Raw genomic sequence first — 17,385 nt, 5'->3', positions numbered from 1 at the left:
CAGAATTGGACTTTTAACTATTAAAACCTGCTCCCCCCCCAAAGTAAAACATTACAGATGAGAAAACTATAAACTTTGTTTGAAATTTTGTATAATAGTCAAAGAAACTCCAGATTCTCTCCTGCAAACTAAAGCCAAAGCCCAACTACTGGAAATATTTTACAGACGATAAACACTTAAATATGTCAGTGTATGTTTAGCAGGACAAAAACAAACAAATAAGCCAATATCATGAGTCCATGCATTTAATTTTATGACAAAAAACATCTGTACATTGATACCTAGCATTTTAGCAGCTGTTGAATTCCAATTAGTTTTGTTTGCATTTTTTTAAAAAAAATTGCACGTCTTACGCGGTAAAAGCAAATTTCACTCTGCTTCTAGGCCATCCCCTTCCTGCTGCTCTGTCATTGGTGGAGTTGCTTTGATGCCATGAAATGTATATACTTCTCTTCCACTCTTTTTTACTATTTTCCCTCCCTCTGGAGACTAGGAATTGAGCCACCTTATATTAAGTTCAGACGTGTGTGTCCGAACACACCAATTGAAGACCAGTGACCTAGAAACTCGTTTTATTTTTTTAAAGGAATACTGATGAACTGGCCATGGTAGAGATATATTGTTGCAGTTCTGTTTTCAAAAGACTAATGACCATAGCTGTCAACTTTTCTCTTTTCTTGTGAGGAATCCTATTCGGAATAAGGGAATTTCCCTTAAAAAAGGGTGAAACGTTGACAGCTATGCTAATGACCCAAATACATCCTTGCACTAATAGCTCTTCCCATTATCTCTGGGTGCTCTTCTCTTCTGTTTCGTCACTGCTAAGGGTCACTGCTAAGACGGGTTATAACATAAGCTTCCATTGGCTAAAAAAAGAATCTTGCTACTAAGCTTCAGGATGAAACATAGAGACCATCAGTGATCTTATACCTGGAACTCAGGGTATTCACTAAGCTGTCCTAGGAAATTCCACCGAGAAACTAAAAAATGACGTAAAGCCTATGTATGCCACTTATGTAAATCTGCATTTTGTAAACATAATGTGGTTTGATATGAATGCTTTTATCATCACTATTTCAGTATTTACGGAACTTATTTTTTAGAAATAGAAGGAAGAGGGGGAGAAGACTGATGGGTAGTCATAGTGTGTTGTGAAGGAAACCTGGGGAGTCCTGAAGGATTAGGAGCTAGTGTGGTGTAGTGGTTTGAGTGTTGGACTAGGACCTGGGAGACCCGGGTTCAAATCGCTACTCAGCCAATAAGCTCAGTGGGTGACCTTGGCTAGTCACTGCCTCTCAGCTTAATCTACCTCACAGGGTTTTTGTGGAGGTCAAATGAGGAAGGGGACAAACCATGTACATCAGCTTGAGCTCCTTGGAGAAAAAATGCAGTGAATGAATGAATGAACAAACCATCAGGTCTAGAAACCTTGATTTACCATCCATTTTATTGCCGAGGTTCACAAAATTGCCTTTAACATATGCTGGGTCAGATAGTGCATCTTGTAATTATCCCATAAGACACCCAGCATTGCTAGAACCATTCCTGCTTCCTTCTCTTTGTTCTACAGCTCAAAACTCAGAAGTAGCTATGTCCTCTGCCTGCAGGAATAAGCATTTCCTTACAATGCAAATCAATACTAAGAACAGGAACATGCTGAATATTACTAATCAACAGAGAAACAACAAACCACCTAATCCCAAAGCACAGTAGACTGGGGCTGCTTTGAAATAAATAGGTTAATTGACAGAGAAATGTAACTTTCTCTGTAATTGCGTGGTGTTTGTTTGTTACAATTGCATGCATTATGAATGATAGCATGGGTATTGGGTATCATCATTGTCATCGCAGATGCCTGCATTTGATGGGGAAATGGAGATAAAATGTTGGCAGTGCAAATTATCACCAGTGTTGTTAACTTTTGGGTCTGTTTCATTCGTAAATGAATTACAAATAAGGTCACTTGTATCCCAATCAGAGTAAGTACCATTCAACTTAAATACGTTTCCAATAAATGCTTTGCCTTTCTCAAGGCTTCCAAGGAATGTTTTGCAACCGTACCATGAGTTTAGTTAGTCTAAACCAGGCATAGGCAAACTCCAGCCCTCCAGATGTTTGGGACTACAATTCCCATCATCCCTAGCAAACAGGTCCAATGGTCAGGGATGATGGGAATTGAGTCCCAAACATCTGGAGGGCCGGAGTTTGCCTATGCCTGGGCTAAACAAAGGAGACTTCTTTGCACCGAATTGGGCTATTGGTTGTACACTGACTGGTAGCAGCTCACCAGTGTTTCAGATACCGGCCTTTCCTAATCCTACCTGGAGATGCGAGCTGAGCATGTGCTGTACCTTTGAGCAATGGTTCTTTTTCTGAGAGATAGGGGGACTGGCAGAAGTAAGCTTCAGGGCTGAGTGAGGATACCAACCAAGATCTAAGTCTTAACATGCCAGCCACTGCATCCCCCTAGCTTATTGGACTGCCACCTTATGAATGAGATAAAACGGAAGTTGCAAGGATTTGTGTTGAGCCCATTCACCACTCTGAGGCTAGCAGCCTCCATAGTCTTGTGTACACCTTCTGCTTTTGGTAATCTGCTTTACAGTGAATAGGAATGATTTTAATATCTGAGTCATTTGTCCTCTTTTCCAAGTTAATCTTTGCAAATGCTTAGGCGGAGGAGGAAGGGTACAGAACATTCTATAGTATTTTTACTTGGCCTATTTGTTTGCAACCTTCCTGTTTTGAACAGTGGAAGATTTTGTTGGCGCAAAAGAGGTTCCATGATATTCATAAACGATTGTGCTGAAGATTCCTTACGGAGATCTTCGATGACCTGCTTTCTAGATGAAGATGCACCAACAGTTGGGTTTTGCTACACTCATTGAGGGCTGTGCGACAATCTGAGTTGTAATGTGTAGCTGAATGAAGATGTCAAATCAGTGGGCAGCTGTTTTGAAAAGTTAATTCCATGTTAGGAAAGGGATGGAAAATAAAACTGCTGATACCATAATGCTGGCCAACTCTGGTATAGGGCAATGAAAACAAAAAGAGATTGCAAGGAGCACCAAAAATCTCTCTCCAAACTGGGTGACTGGGAATTAAAATGGAAGAGAACATTCAAAATTATAACTTCATTGTGTCTGTATTAGCAGTGACCAGCCAAAACAGATATATTGGGGTCATGGTGGATAGCTTGATGAAAATGCCAACTTGGTGCAACCGTGAAAGCAAATCTAATGATGAGGATCATTGGCAAAAATCCACAAACAATAGCATACAGAAGCGATCCAGTGCAAATTGATACCATATACTGGAATCAAAACCAGCAAAAACCTGTATCTTTAAGAGATGCTGAAACACCCATAGTGTCGACAACTGTCTTGGCTGAATGGGGAGTAGCTTCACTACAGATGGTGCCACCACAGTGAAGGCCTTTTTCTGGGCCAGCAGCAAATGCACTTCTCTGAAGGGTGGAATAACAAAGGAGCACCTCCACAGCAAACAGTAATGAACAAATACAGTACAGGAAAAAAACATATTCTTTTCCGCTTGAAACCAGCAATTCTGCCTGGCTCCAAGACTAGCAAATATGAACTAAGGGTTTCATTCAAGACTGCGTGTATGGTGTTCTACTCACACAAGGAGATTTCCCCCTCTCCCTGGGCGCCCTCAAAATCTGCTCCAGGGGATCCCCCTACCTTCTGTAGAAGATTTCGAGGGTGCACAGGGGGTGAAGGGGAGGGGAGGGGAAAGCCCTCTGTGTTACTAGCGGAACAGCAGCATTGGATACAACTGTCAGTGTCTGTAAAAAAATGAAAGGGTTCTGACCTCCCTTTGTCACCTCTCCTGGTCCTCGGACCCTTGTCGGCATAAGAGTCCACGAGAAGAGTATCCTTGCAGAGTCCTTTCTGCTTTTATTCTTAAAAGTCTTTCTGCAAAAGCGACTGACCAACTGTACACCCCAACACTACCAGCTTTCACTAACCAACCAACCAACCCAACCACAAACTAGCATTTCTCACTCTATATATACAACCTGGTGCAGGCCGCTGACTCATGCTGACCCAGGTTTTTAAGCATTAAAGAAACAGCGGCCAATTTTTAGCCATGACAGCAACCCCAAGATTCCAGGACAGAGGTACGTACACTTCAAGTTCAGCATTTACAACATGAATCTAAAAACATTTTAAAACTAACCAAATGCAATTAAAATTCTACAGTAAAATCATAGCTCAATAGAAACCCTAAGACAGCAGTAGCAAGCAAGACACCACCATCCCACAAAAGGAGATTAATTTTGGATAGAAATCCCTTCTTGGGAGACTATAAAGTGAAAAGTTAGATACAACATGTAGCATAGATAAATAGCATGGGAGCTTAACTCCTATAAGAATACAGTGCTAGGAGCTGAGGAAAAGAATTCTCGTATATCTACACAGATGTAAAGCCTACTGAGTTCAGTGGGACTTGCTCCTGGTTAAGCATGCATGGAATTACATGCTAATGCTGCAAGCCTATACATACCGTATTTTTCGCTCTATAACACACACCCGACCATAACACGCACGTAGTTTTTAGAGGAGGAAAATCCATAGGCATGCCACCCGTGGGCATTCCCTCCATAACACGCACAGACATTTCCCCTTACTTTTCAGGAGGAAAAAAGTGAGTGTTATGGTGCAAAAAATACGGTATTTACCTGGGATTAAACCCCATTGAACTCATGCGTGTAGGGGGCAGCTGCCCCCCCAGATCATGTAAAACAATAGAAATAACTAACTGACCAATCACGCTGGTTCTTCCCTCTAACAAAAATCTGCCCCCCCAACAAAAGTCCTGCCCCCCTAACAAAAATCTTGGTTACACCCATGATTGAAATAGGTAGGATTTACTTCTGAATACATGTGGAAGATTGGGCTATAAGGTATTATTATTAATATCCACAAAATTGATGCATTTGCTGCTCCTTCATGATTAGTTTCCTGTTTTACTAGGATGTTTTTGAAAACAGCTTCATTTTAAACAGAACAGCAGCGCTGGAACGTCACACTGGTATTGCAGACAAATGTGCTGCTAAAAATCACGCGTTTGGTGCCAATTGGTTTGCTGTAATCTTTCAGGATTGGTTAAAGGCCATAAATGCATTTGGAGCAGCCTTGTTACAAGATACATTAAGACTTCAATCCAATCTTGTGCAGGATTAAGCTCCAATGAATAAGCAGAATGGCTTATTTCCAAGTATACACTGTACCATGATTACTGCAATTCCAACCCATGACCTTTATAGAGAGAAGGTCAGGGCAAGTGCAGCCCTGCTGCTTCCTTCTGCTGGACCTCTCAGCAGCTTTCAACATCACTGACCACGTTATCCTTCCGTACTGATTCTGTGGGATGCATTTTGGCAGCACTGTAGTGTGGTGGCTCCATCTCTGACCTGTAGGGTTGGTGCCCAGAGAGTTGCATTGGGAGTGTGCTCTCCACTTGCTTGGTGGGTGCCACATGGCACTATTTTGTCCCAACTGCTCTTAAACATCTATAGGAAACCACTGGGAGCTGTGTTTAGGTGTTTGGGAACAAGGTGCCATCAGTACGCTGATGAGATGCAACTCTCTTTCTCAGTTACATCTGAGTCAGGAGAGGCTGTGCAAACTCTGGACCAGTGCCTGTATGCAATATTGAACTGGATGAGGGTCAATAAACTGACCTTGAATCCTGGAAAGGCAGAGATCTTGTGGTTGGGTGGTTCCTGTATATGGCAGATAGGTCCACTGCCTGCCATGGGTGAGGTTGCACTCCATCTGAAGGAGCAAGTAGGTAATCTGGGGGTACTTCCTGGCCCAAATATGTCACTACAGGGCCAAGTAAACTCTGTGGCCAAGAGTGTGTTTTTTTACCAGCTCTGGCTGTTGTGGGAGAGGGATTATTGGTTTTTTTTGTTATTTTTATTTGTTTTTCTTCTTATTTTTCTTATGTATTCTCATGCTCTTTTTAATATTGTAATTTGACATTGTGAACCTCCCTGAGATCTATGGATGAGGGGTGATGTACAAATTTAATAAATAAAAACAAATAATAATAATGCCAGCTGCAACCATTCGTGGACTGTGACAGGCAGACCACAGCGGTCCATGCATTGGCAACCTCAAGGCATGACTACTGCAATGCACTTTATGTGGGGCTGCCCTTAGTATAGAATTGAAAGGGACCCCAAGGATCATCCAGCCCAACCCCTTGCAATGCAGGAATCATAACTAAAGCATCCATGACAGATGGCCCTTGTATCATCCACAAAGAAGGGGGACTTATCTCTTGATAGATTTTGGAGGGAAAATATTTTTTGTCCACCACTAAGAGTAACTGCTCTTCCCTTCAAAGTTTGCCCAGGACTCTTAGCTTTGAGCTTTAGATTCTCCCACTCTACAGTACAGTGGTAACTCAGGTTACATACGCTTCAGGTTACAGACTCCGCTAACCCAGAAATATTACCTGGGGTTAAGAACTTTGCTTCAGGATGAGAACAGAAATTGTGCTCCGGCAGCGTGGTGGCAGCAGGAGGCCCCATTAGCTAAAGTGGTGCTTCAGGTTAAGAACAGTTTCAGGTTAAGAACGGACCTCTAGAATGAACTAAATACTTAACCCACAACAGAAGGCTGTTGGAATAACATGGCTTGTAGTCTTGTAGATGTAATGAGAAATAGTTGGAATTTTGCTTAGAACATCAACTCAGCCAAAGCATTCCTCAACATATTAGTTTTTTCTGTTGCATTGCTGCAGGAGTAGTTATGATTCTAGTATGATTTTAATATTTTATTGTACCTGGAAGCTGCTCTGAACAGCCTGCATGGCTAAAAGAGGCAGAAGATAAATAACATATAACATATATATGTGACAGAGATTTATTAGCTTGTTGCTCTCCCTGAGGTCATTGCTGATTCCCCCCCCCCTTCCCCAAGCCTGGTGGAAACTTGTTAATTTTGCCCGTCTGTTGCTTGAACGCTTTCCATGCTTTGGGCAAGAATTGCTGTAGTAACAGCAAGTGACTATGGTTCTGTGAACTGTGCAGTAAGCCCTTGTGTAATTTTGTACTGATGAAAACAGGGAACCCAGTTTTCAATGTTTTGAGCAGGAGGCCATTTATAACCACATCGCAATGATAAATAGAAACCCTCCTGTTAATCTTGCTTTGTAAAGAGCTTTTAGGACTGCAGGTTACCAGAGCCCTAATCTGCCTGTTTGTAAACAGACAGAGCTTGTGGCCTCTGGTGCACAGAGCTATATTATGTAGCTCAGCAACTGAGTTCTGCAAAAAAGGCCTACTTTTCATCTTCAATTAAAGTGTGCAACATAATATATGCAAGTGGTTGTTGTTGTTTTTTTTACAGTCATAATAGGAAACATTTTTAGCTTCCCATGAAGGGCTGCTCTTATGAGTACTCTCTCAGCCTTTAAATTCAAACAAGAACAACTCAGTGTAAACCTGTATAAAATGGTACATCTGATTCATTTTTAAAGCATGAAAAAGAAACAAAGAAAGGACAATATATAGGCCAACATCAAATATCAAGCATTTTTTAACTTGAAAATTAAAATAAAGAAAACAAAGAAGTAAGAAGAAAAGAAAAAGAAAATACTTCCAATTCTCTGTCTAGCAGCTTTAAAAACACAGGCAAAACTCTTACTCTAGAATAATACCCAACCCTTCTACTTTTGATAAACCTAGATATCGTGAGTCCATTTTCCTTTTATGCCTCTGAATATGTCAGTTTAAGAAGGATGTTGACAAGCTGGAATGTGTGCAAAGGAGTTTGACCATGATGATCAAGGGTCTCAAAACCAAGCTTTATGAGGAACGGTTGGAGGAGCTGGGTATGTTTAGCTTGGAAAAGAGGAGACTGAGAGGAGATATGATAGCCATCTTCAAATATCTCAAGGGCTGCCACACGGAAGGTAGAGCAAGCATGTTGTCTCCTGCTCTGGAGGTTAGGACTTGAACCAATGGCTTCAAGTGACAAGAAAGGAGATTCTGACTGGAGGAGACTGGCAGACTGGAGGAGGGCAAATGTTGTCCCTATTTTCAAAAAGGGGAAAAGAGAGGACCCAAATAATTACCGCCCAGTCAGTCTGACATCAATACCAGGGAAGATTCTGGAGCAGATCATTAAGCAAACAGTCTGTGAGCACCTAGAAAGGAATGCTGTGATCACCAATAGTCAGCATGGATTTATGAAAAATAAGTCATGTCAGACTAACCTGATCTCGTTTTTTGGCAGAATTACAAGCCTGGTAGATGAAGGGAACGCAGTGGATGTAGCCTACCTTGATCTCAGCAAGGCATTTGACAAGGTGCCCCATGATATTCTTGTAAAGAAGCTGGTAAAATGCGGTCTTGACTATGCTCCCACTCAATGGATTTGTAACTGGCTGACTGACCGAACCCAAAGGGTGCTCATCAATGGTTCCTCTTCATCCTGGAGAAGAGTGACTAGTGGGGTGCCACAGGGTTCTGTCTTGGGCCCGGTCTTATTCAACATCTTTATCAACGACTTGGATGATGGACTCAAGGGCATCCTGATCAAATTTGCAGATGACACCAAACTGGGAGGGGTGGCTAACACCCCAGAGGACAGGATCACACTTCAAAACGACCTTGACAGATTAGAGAACTGGGCCAAAACAAACAAGATGAATTTTAACAGGGAGAAATGTAAAGTATTGCACTTGGGCAAAAAAAATGAGAGGCACAAATACAAGATGGGTGACACCTGGCTTTAGAGCAGTACATGTGAAAAGGATCTAGGAGTCTTGGTTGACCACAAACTTGACATGAGCCAACTATGTGACGCGGCAGCTAAAAAAGCCAATGCAATTCTGGGCTGCATCAATAGGAGTATAGCATCTAGATCAAGGGAAGTAATAGTGCCACTGTATTCTGCTCTGGTCAGACCTCACCTGGAGTACTGTGTCCAGTTCTGGGCACCACAGTTCAAGAAGGACACTGACAAACTGGAACGTGTCCAGAGGAGGGCAACCAAAATGGTCAAAGGCCTGGAAACGATGCCTTATGAGGAACAGCTAAGGGAGCTGGGCATGTTAGGCTGGAGAAGAGGAGGTTAAGGGGTGATATGATAGCCATGTTCAAATATATAAAAGGATGTCACATAGAGGAGGGAGAAAGGTTGTTTTCTGCTGCTCCAGAGAAGCGGACATGGAGCAATGGATCCAAACTACAAGAAAGAAGATTCCACCTAAACATTAGGAAGAACTTCCTGACAGTAAGAGCTGTTCGACAGTGGAATTTGCTGCCAAGGAGTGTGGTGGAGTCTCCTTCTTTGGAGGTCTTTAAGCAGAGGCTTGACAACCATATGTCAGGAGTGCTCTGATGGTGTTTCCTGCTTGGCAGGGGGTTGGACTCGATGGTCCTTGTGGTCTCTTCCAACTCTATGATTCTATGATTCTATGACTAAACATCAGGAAGAACTTTCTGACAGTAAGAGCAGTTCAACAGAGGAACGGTCTCCCTTGGGAGGTTGCGGACCTTCCTTTCTTGTGGGTTTTTAAGCAGAGGTTGGATGGCCACCTGTCATGGATGCTTTTGTTGAAGTGGATGCTGGGATTCCTGCATTGCTGTGGGTTGGTCTAGATGACCATTGGGGTCCAACTCTACAATTCTGTGATTCTATGAATACCACTTGCTGGGAATCAGAAGTCTCTTCCTTTAAATTCCTGGGAGTTTACCTTAGTGAAGACCTCACTTGGAAAAACAATATAACTCAGGTGGTTAGGTAGGCCTAACAGAGACGCCATTTCCTCAGGGTCTTGCGAAAGAACAATGTTAAACAACAATTGATGACCTCCTTCTACTGGTCCACAATGTACCTCAGGTTACATGCACTTCAGGTTACATATGCTTCAGGTTGCAGACTCCGCTAACCCAGAAATAGTACCTTGGGTTAAGAACTTTGCTTCAGGATGAGAACAGAAATCGCGCGGCGGCAGCAGCGGCGGGAGGCCCCATTAGCTAAAGTGGTGCTTCAGGTTAAGAACAGTTTCAGGTTAAGTACGGACCTCCAGAAAGAATTAAGTATGTAACCAGAGGTACCACTGTAGAAAGTGTCCTCTCATATTGTATCACAGTGTGGTACGTTGGCATGACAGCCACGGACAGAAAGTCTTTACAGAAGGTGGTGAACACAGCACATGATATCATGGGCTGTCCCCTAAGCCCACTAGATGACATCGCAAGGGATTGATGCTATAGGAGAGTGAGAGAAAATCTCAGGGACGATTCATGCCCCAGCCACACCTCTTTAATCTTCTACCCTCGGGCAGGAGATATAGAAGTATAACCAGTCCTACCAACAGGCTTCTATCTGTGGGCTGTTAGGCTGCTGAACGGAAAAGAATATAGTGCAGCTGACTTTCAGGGTTGTTGTGTTGTGTGACAAGCACACAGAGTGCAATGAGATTGAGTGTCTCTGGGGGGAGGGGAGGGAGACTTGGTTAATTTCATCATGCACAGGTTGTACATTGAAAATAAAGGTATTATTATTATTCAGTGGGGAGAGTGCAGTTGCCCTCCTTGCCCTGCTTCCCATGGGCTTCTGGTTGACCTCTGGTTGACCTCTGTAAAAACAGGTTGCTGGACTAGATGGGCCATTGGCCTGATCCAGCAGAGCTTTTCTCATGTTCTTAGCTGTGGGTTAAACCACAGAGCCTAGGACTTGCCGATCAGAAGGTCAGCAGTTCGAATCCCCGCGACGGGGTGAGCTCCCGTTGCTCGGTCCCTGCTCCTGCCAACCTAGCAGTTCGAAAGCACATCAAAGTGCAAGTAGATAAATAGGTACCGCTCCGGCGGGAAGGTAAACGGCGTTTCCGTGTGCTGCTCTGGTTCTCCAGAAGCGGCTTAGTCATGCTGGCCACATGACCGGGAAGCTGGCTCCCTCGGCCAATAAAGTAAGATGAGCGCCACAACCCCAGAGTCGGCCACGACTGGACCTAATGTTCAGGGGTCCCTTTACCTTTAAGCACCAGGAAGGATGCTGTTTCCTTTAGTTCAGCTCCATAAATAGAGAAAAACAGTTCTCAGACCAGTTGTATTCATAATTTTTTAATGATGCGAAGAAGTGATGCATCCTTTGAGCCTTCAGAAATAGTTAAGAGCTTCCAATTTTGCACTGGAGGCTTTTATTCCTATTAGTGCAAACTGTTTGCATTTATATGTTTATGTCAACCTATCACTGGCATAATTGCACATCAAAACTGCTGGTGACATTTCTGGCAGCGTTGTCCCATATTCTGTAAGTCTAAGGAGTGAAATACTGTGGAGTTAGGCTGTTTTAAGCCAAATGACTTCAATGGGATTTAAGCCTTAGCTATCAGTGACCGTAAGCCGTTCAGTGATCAGCCACTAGATGTAGAAGTTGCACTTTGGAGCTGCGCGTGTGCATGCTTGTCTCTTGAAAAAATGTTTGTGTACAAGTTTAGGTTCATCTAGAACTCTCATTGTTTCCATGGCAAACTAGGATAAAAGTAAATCAGTAACATCTACATATGTAAACACTGCTTCTTCTGCATGCTCCAGGGACACCAACTGTATCTTTTATTAGTGATAGATTTTGCTTTTCTTGGCTGATTCCATACTTCTGCTCATACGGTGAATTTCTGGAAGCTTATGAATGCTTCCAATTTGGACTTTTCTCAATCTATATTCATCAGAATCTGCCTTATACCAGATCAGAAGGTTTGTCCATCTCGCCCAATAGTCTACACTGCCTGGTACTGCTCTCCAGGCCTAGATCTTTCTCATCACCTGCTACTTGGTCCTTTTAACTAGAGATGCCAGGGATTAAAGTTAGGACTTTAAGCGTGCAAGCCATGTCCTCTGGTCTCTACCCATTACCATCATAGATGCTGATGCTAGGAGCATCTAATATGGGACACAGTTCCATTTGATCAGAACTGAACATAGGAAGTTGCCTTGTGCCAGCACACTAGGGCCCTGTCTACACTATACATTTAAAGCAGTTTCATTCCACTTTAAAGAAGCATGTCTTCTGTCAAAGAATCCTGAGAACTGTAGTTGGTTAATGGTGCCAATCGTTGCTATGAGAACCCCATTCCCTTCACGGAACTTCAGTTCTTAAGAGTGGTTTAACCACCAATCATTTCCCCCCTGGAATTCTGGGAACTGTAACTCTCAGCACCCTTAACAAACTACAGTTCCCTGGGTTCTTTGTGAGAGTGCTGCAGTGACTATTTAAAGTGGTATGATACAGCTTCAAAAGTATGGGGTGGATGGGGCCCAGATCTGCAAGCATGACAACAGCTTGACTGCATTGGGCTGCATTTTCTAAGCTTTGGTTTTGAGCTGAACTGGACCACAGATTAATGCCCAAGAGTATTACGCAGCAAAATGACTTGAAATTATATATATCACTGGTGGGGACCAATTGTTTCTTTTAATGGAATGCTGGTCTAGCCCCAAGCTTGTGGTTTTACCACTGGCACCCAGGAAAGCTACACAGCTTTTATGAGAACTCCTAAGCGATGCCTAATTTCTTTTCTTTTGCAAGAAGTGCTCCAAAAGGCTCCCAATAGAAACGAAGGGAAAACTTGGATCTCGGCTAGAACCAAGTGCTTGACTGGAGCAATTCATTTTGCTAAAAGGCAAGTGGGAGCCGTTCTCGGCTTGAGTGTAGTGGAGGGAAAATAACTATTTACTCTTTGGTGTGTAGTTCTATTGATTTCATTTTCTTTTTCTTGGGTTTAATAGATATATGAAACAGGTTATCAGAGGGTTTGTATGTGGTTCTCCGAGCTGTTCATAAATTGTAGTTAGTGAAAGCTGTTCATACATCATTCTTTAATATGTAGTGGAATAAAGTGGAATAAAGCTTGATTTCTCTTTGCACCTTTTATTGCCTTGCAAGGCCTATGGTTAATTACGGCCATAATAAAATTTAGCAGTGTAAAAGTGAGCAATATAAAAGGAACACAACAGTTTATTCTTTGTTATGACTAACAAGTATCCAAGGGGTTTTCTTCTAATTCTCTTATTCAATTGGATGAAGGGGCAGGGAGGAAGATGAAGTGCCTGGGACTAGTTTAGAATTTGCGGTTTTTAGAGGACTTGACCAAACTTTCATTAAACTGCCCCACAGCTACTTTGTGTCCTTGAAGGTAAAATCTCTCCCTTGCCTTGCTACATGTTCTTATGAATGCTATAGCACTTGGTTTTTTAAAATGAAATAATAGTTAATAAGACCTAATTCCTGTCTTACCATAGTGATGTGAATGTTGCTTCTACATGGCAGTTCTGTTGTTTTATTCTGGTGCATGAGAGATTCGCGCGTTTCATGCAGTCTTCCTTGCTACATGTTTGTTTGTTTATTGTTGTTTTAAAGGTAAAGGTAAAGGGACCCCTGACCATTAGGTCCAGCCATGACCGACTCTGGGGTTGCGGCACTCATCTCGCTTTATTGACCAAGGGAGCCGGCGTACAGCTTCCGGGTCATGTAGCCAGCATGACTAAGCTGCTTCTGGTGAACCAGAGCAGTGCACGGAAACACCGTTTACCTTCCTGCCGGAGCGGTACCTATTTATCTACTTGCACTTTGACATGCTTTCGAACTGCTAGGTTGGCAGCAGCAGGGACCGAGCAACGGGAGCTCACCCCGTCGCAGGGATTCGAACTGCCGACCTTCTGATCAGCAAGTCCTAGGCTCTGTGGTTTAACCCAAAGCGCCATCTGCGTCCCACCTATTGTTGTTTTAGTGACATGCTATTACTCCCATACCAATGTGTGGAGTGTAGGAACTGGGCCTTAGACAAGGAATTGCTTCACTTGACCAGATTATAGCTCCATTGTGCCACCAACTGTACCAACGTGGCAATTTTGGGTAGCTGACAAATGAGGCATGAGAGAGAAGGATATCTCTTGTTCCTAGCGATCTTTTGGATGTTGCGTTTAACCTTCATATTTCTAGGCTTAAAATGAAGGCCTTCCCTGCTCAGAAAACAAAACACAAGCACCTTAATGAGGAAATTGGTTTATAAGAGGGACACGCTAAGAAAGTGACCCCATTGCCACAGTAGGGGAATTAGTGGTGACCACCACAAGAAGCAACGGGTGAGTGGATGCAATTATTAATCCCTGTTCAGTAGTATGCAATATTCCAGCCACACAGAAATTATTTACATGAATTTCTCACATTTCTCCATCCTTCATCATGGCAAGCAAGTGGTATTATCGGAGCTGAAGGACACATTCACACCGGGCAAAAGCACTTGAGCAGGGTGCCCGTGATTGGTGTGGCCAAGGAAGGAGAGAGGAAGGCTGTGTTCAGTCTCCAGGCTTGAGATTCCTCAGCCTTGCCCTACTGCCTCAGACCAAGGTCTTCAACATCAATAGCTGCCTGGCATTTTATTTTAACAGGAGACGGGAGGGATTGAATCTGCGTCTTTCTTTATAAAAAACATGCTTTCTAACCCACAGTCCCTTCCCACAGTTCCTTCCACACATTTCTCTTGCTAGTGGATCATGGTTGGCACCACAGTGGGGGGGGGGGAAGTGCCCCCTGAAAACAAGGAGCTCTCCCCCTGCAGTTGCTGAACTCCTGCCATTAACATTGATCTTAGCATGTGGGACACAATTCTTCCCCCTAGAATTATACCCTTTCTGTGCCCCCTCCTGATTTTCTTCCCCTGGTGCCACCACGACTCTGGATTGGAACTGATGGACAGAGTCAGGTTTGGATTATACTGTTGTTTCCCAAGCTTGGGTCTCCAGCTGTTTTTGGACTACAATCCCCATCATCCCTGGCCACTGGTCTTGCTAGTTAGGAATGATGGGAGTTGTAGTCTAAACACTAAACTGTGTTATAGACCTTCCAGCTGCTGTTCTCTGCAGTGGAGTTTGTGACTTGACTAACAGAATTACGGATTTAAAATCCTAACTATTCCCCCCCCCCCAATTCCTTAGTGTTTCTTAAACTGGAGCTGGGTAGCTGAGGTCAGCAACGTGCTTCTCCGAAATAGTTAGGCTGCGTTAACCTGCCCTTAGTGGGATCTTAATTTTAACAAGGCATATTGCGTAAAAGTAAAAGCAGAGTGCGTGGGAGGAATAGCTGTGAGAATATTCGGCGTTCTGTTTCTCTCGCTTGGAACCACGTACGTTTCCGTAGTGCACATCAGCTGCGTGAGCCTATTAGCCGGCTTCGGTGTCAAAAGCTTCAATGGCAGAAGATAATGAGTAGAGTTCATTCACTCTGTGCAATTTTGCATCTATTCATAACCTCTTTGCTGGAGGTAGAAAGTGCTTCCATTCATTATAGCGTATAGCGTTCAAAAGTAATTTCATTGATAAGGTCTGCGTTTCCGTCATAGTGCTCCTACATATATATGAGTCATCCGTAGCTTTTATTATTCTAAGTCGTTTAGCGGAAAAATTAACTCTGGGATTTTTTTTTGCATGTCCCCCTCCCTGTCCCTCATTAGCTCTCCTTTCCTCACATGGGGGTACACTGTCTCCACATTTGCTGAAGTTCAGTTTGATTTTTTTTCAAAAGCATGTTGCTCTGTTCAAATTGCAAAATCTCAAACCAGCTGGATGAAATCACAGTACACTAGTACACAGTATCCCCTCTTGATTCTGGAGATCTGTGATTCTCTTTGCGTTAAGAACAGAGGTGATGTTTGTCCTTCTTTGCCTTTATCTTCCACCACTGCCTACTTTTCCTGCTGTGCTTGAAAAGTGAATGAATAGATTTCCATTCCTAGGGAGGAACACAACTGGAGGATCAAGTTCTGCCTTCCCTTTTTGCCCCACACTTTAACATCCTCTTGGACCTTTAGGTCAGCTACTTGGGAATGTAGATGACCAGTGGAAGGCTTACTCTGTAGTATGACTTGAATGTTCTAAGGCACTGGATTTGAGGCTTCAGTCACTTCACGGATATGGGTTTGAATCCCACAGCTGCCAGTCCATTGAGCGGAAGAGCCATAGCTCAGTGATAGACCTATTTGCTTTGCATGCACAGGCTCCCAGATTTGAGCCCTAGCAGCTCCAGGTAAGGCTAGGAAATCCCCCTGGACAGCTGCTGCCAGCCAGTGTATGCAATACAGACCTAGAAGGACCAGTGGTCTGACTTGGTGTAAGACAGCTTCCTATGTTTATGCCAAAGTGGGATTTTTTTTTTTAATTCTCATATGTTCATTTGTTCTTTGGAGCTCACCTTTAACAATGGCTGTGATAGTTCAGCTTCTTTCTTTTTTCCTAGGGACTTTCCCCCCCTGGGGTGGTGAGAAATAGCATGCTCTGAGTAAATTCTCAGAATGTGCATTTTGATAAATTTTAGCTCATCTCTAGCTAAAACAATAGAATCCTAGAATGTTAAGTGGGAAGAGACCCTGAGGATTATCTAGTCCAATCCCTTGCAAAGCAGGAATTTGCAGCTGCCTCATACAGGAATCGAACCTGCAGCCTTGGCGTCATTAGCACCACGCTCTAACCAACTGAGCCATAACATAAGCCTGATATTGCCTACAGACCCTCCTGGATATTAAGATCTGCAGAGGGGGGCATCTTGGTAGTTCCACCTTCCTCAGAAGTTCAGGGGGTGGAGGTTGGCCCAGGAGAAGCCCCTAAACTGTGGAGTTCCCTCCCCTCAGAGGTATGTCTGTCTTGTTCACCAAACAGCTTTCAACGAATGCTGAAGAGGCAATGCAGCTGTTTACTCTTTTGACACCTGAGATGGATTTCACCCTGTTCTTGTGACTTTAATCTGTTTTATCTGTTCTTAATCTTGAATTCTGAGTACAGTGGTACCTCAGGTTACAAACACTTCGGGTTACAGACTCCGCTAACCCAGAAGTAGTACCTCGGGTTAAGAACTTTACCTCAGGATGAGAACAGAAATCGGGCAGAAGCGGGAGGCCCCATTAGCTAAAGTGGTACCTCAGGTTAAGAACGGTTTCAGGTTAAGAACGGCCCTCCGAAACGAATTAAGTTTGTAACCAGAGGTACCACTGTAGTTGCAACCGGCCCTTTAATTACCTGCTGGTGAAGGACAAGGTAATAAATTTAATAAAGATGACAGTGATGATGATGATGATATTGATAATGAGATGAAGGCCAATGACGGTCAGAGGACAGTGCTCTTTTCTCAGTGCTGGAGACTGGAGTAGATGTGCTTGTATAACTGTAGTGATGGTGACCAACTTGGGATGGTCTTTAAAAGAGTGTCAGTGTTATCCTCCATCAATGCATCTGTCAATGACTAGCAGCCATGATGACCGCTGTAAGAACAGGATACTGGACCAGGTGGGTTCTCTTCGGCGTGATCCTACAAGCCCAAGTTTGGAAATGGCCGCCCAGGTTACAAG

At 43.4% G+C, this 17,385-nt stretch overlaps 1 protein-coding gene and 1 non-coding gene across 4 annotated transcripts in view; one reads left to right on the top strand and one right to left on the bottom strand.

Moving 5' to 3' along the window:
* The window catches only part of OXR1 (oxidation resistance 1), a 235,889-nt gene that overhangs the window by 15,002 nt on the left and 203,502 nt on the right, over positions 1-17,385 (top strand). The gene's annotated exons all lie outside the window — the stretch shown is intronic.
* On the bottom strand, positions 16,457-16,534 carry TRNAI-AAU (transfer RNA isoleucine (anticodon AAU)). The gene has a single exon. It is a non-coding gene; the product is annotated as a tRNA-Ile (tRNA).

The sequence above is a fragment of the Podarcis raffonei genome, chromosome 7, assembly GCF_027172205.1.
Source record: "Podarcis raffonei isolate rPodRaf1 chromosome 7, rPodRaf1.pri, whole genome shotgun sequence".
In the NCBI taxonomy this organism is placed as follows: domain Eukaryota; kingdom Metazoa; phylum Chordata; class Lepidosauria; order Squamata; family Lacertidae; genus Podarcis; species Podarcis raffonei.
The sequence above is the reverse complement of the archived record's forward strand: the minus strand, read 5'-3'. Positions and strand labels throughout refer to the sequence as shown.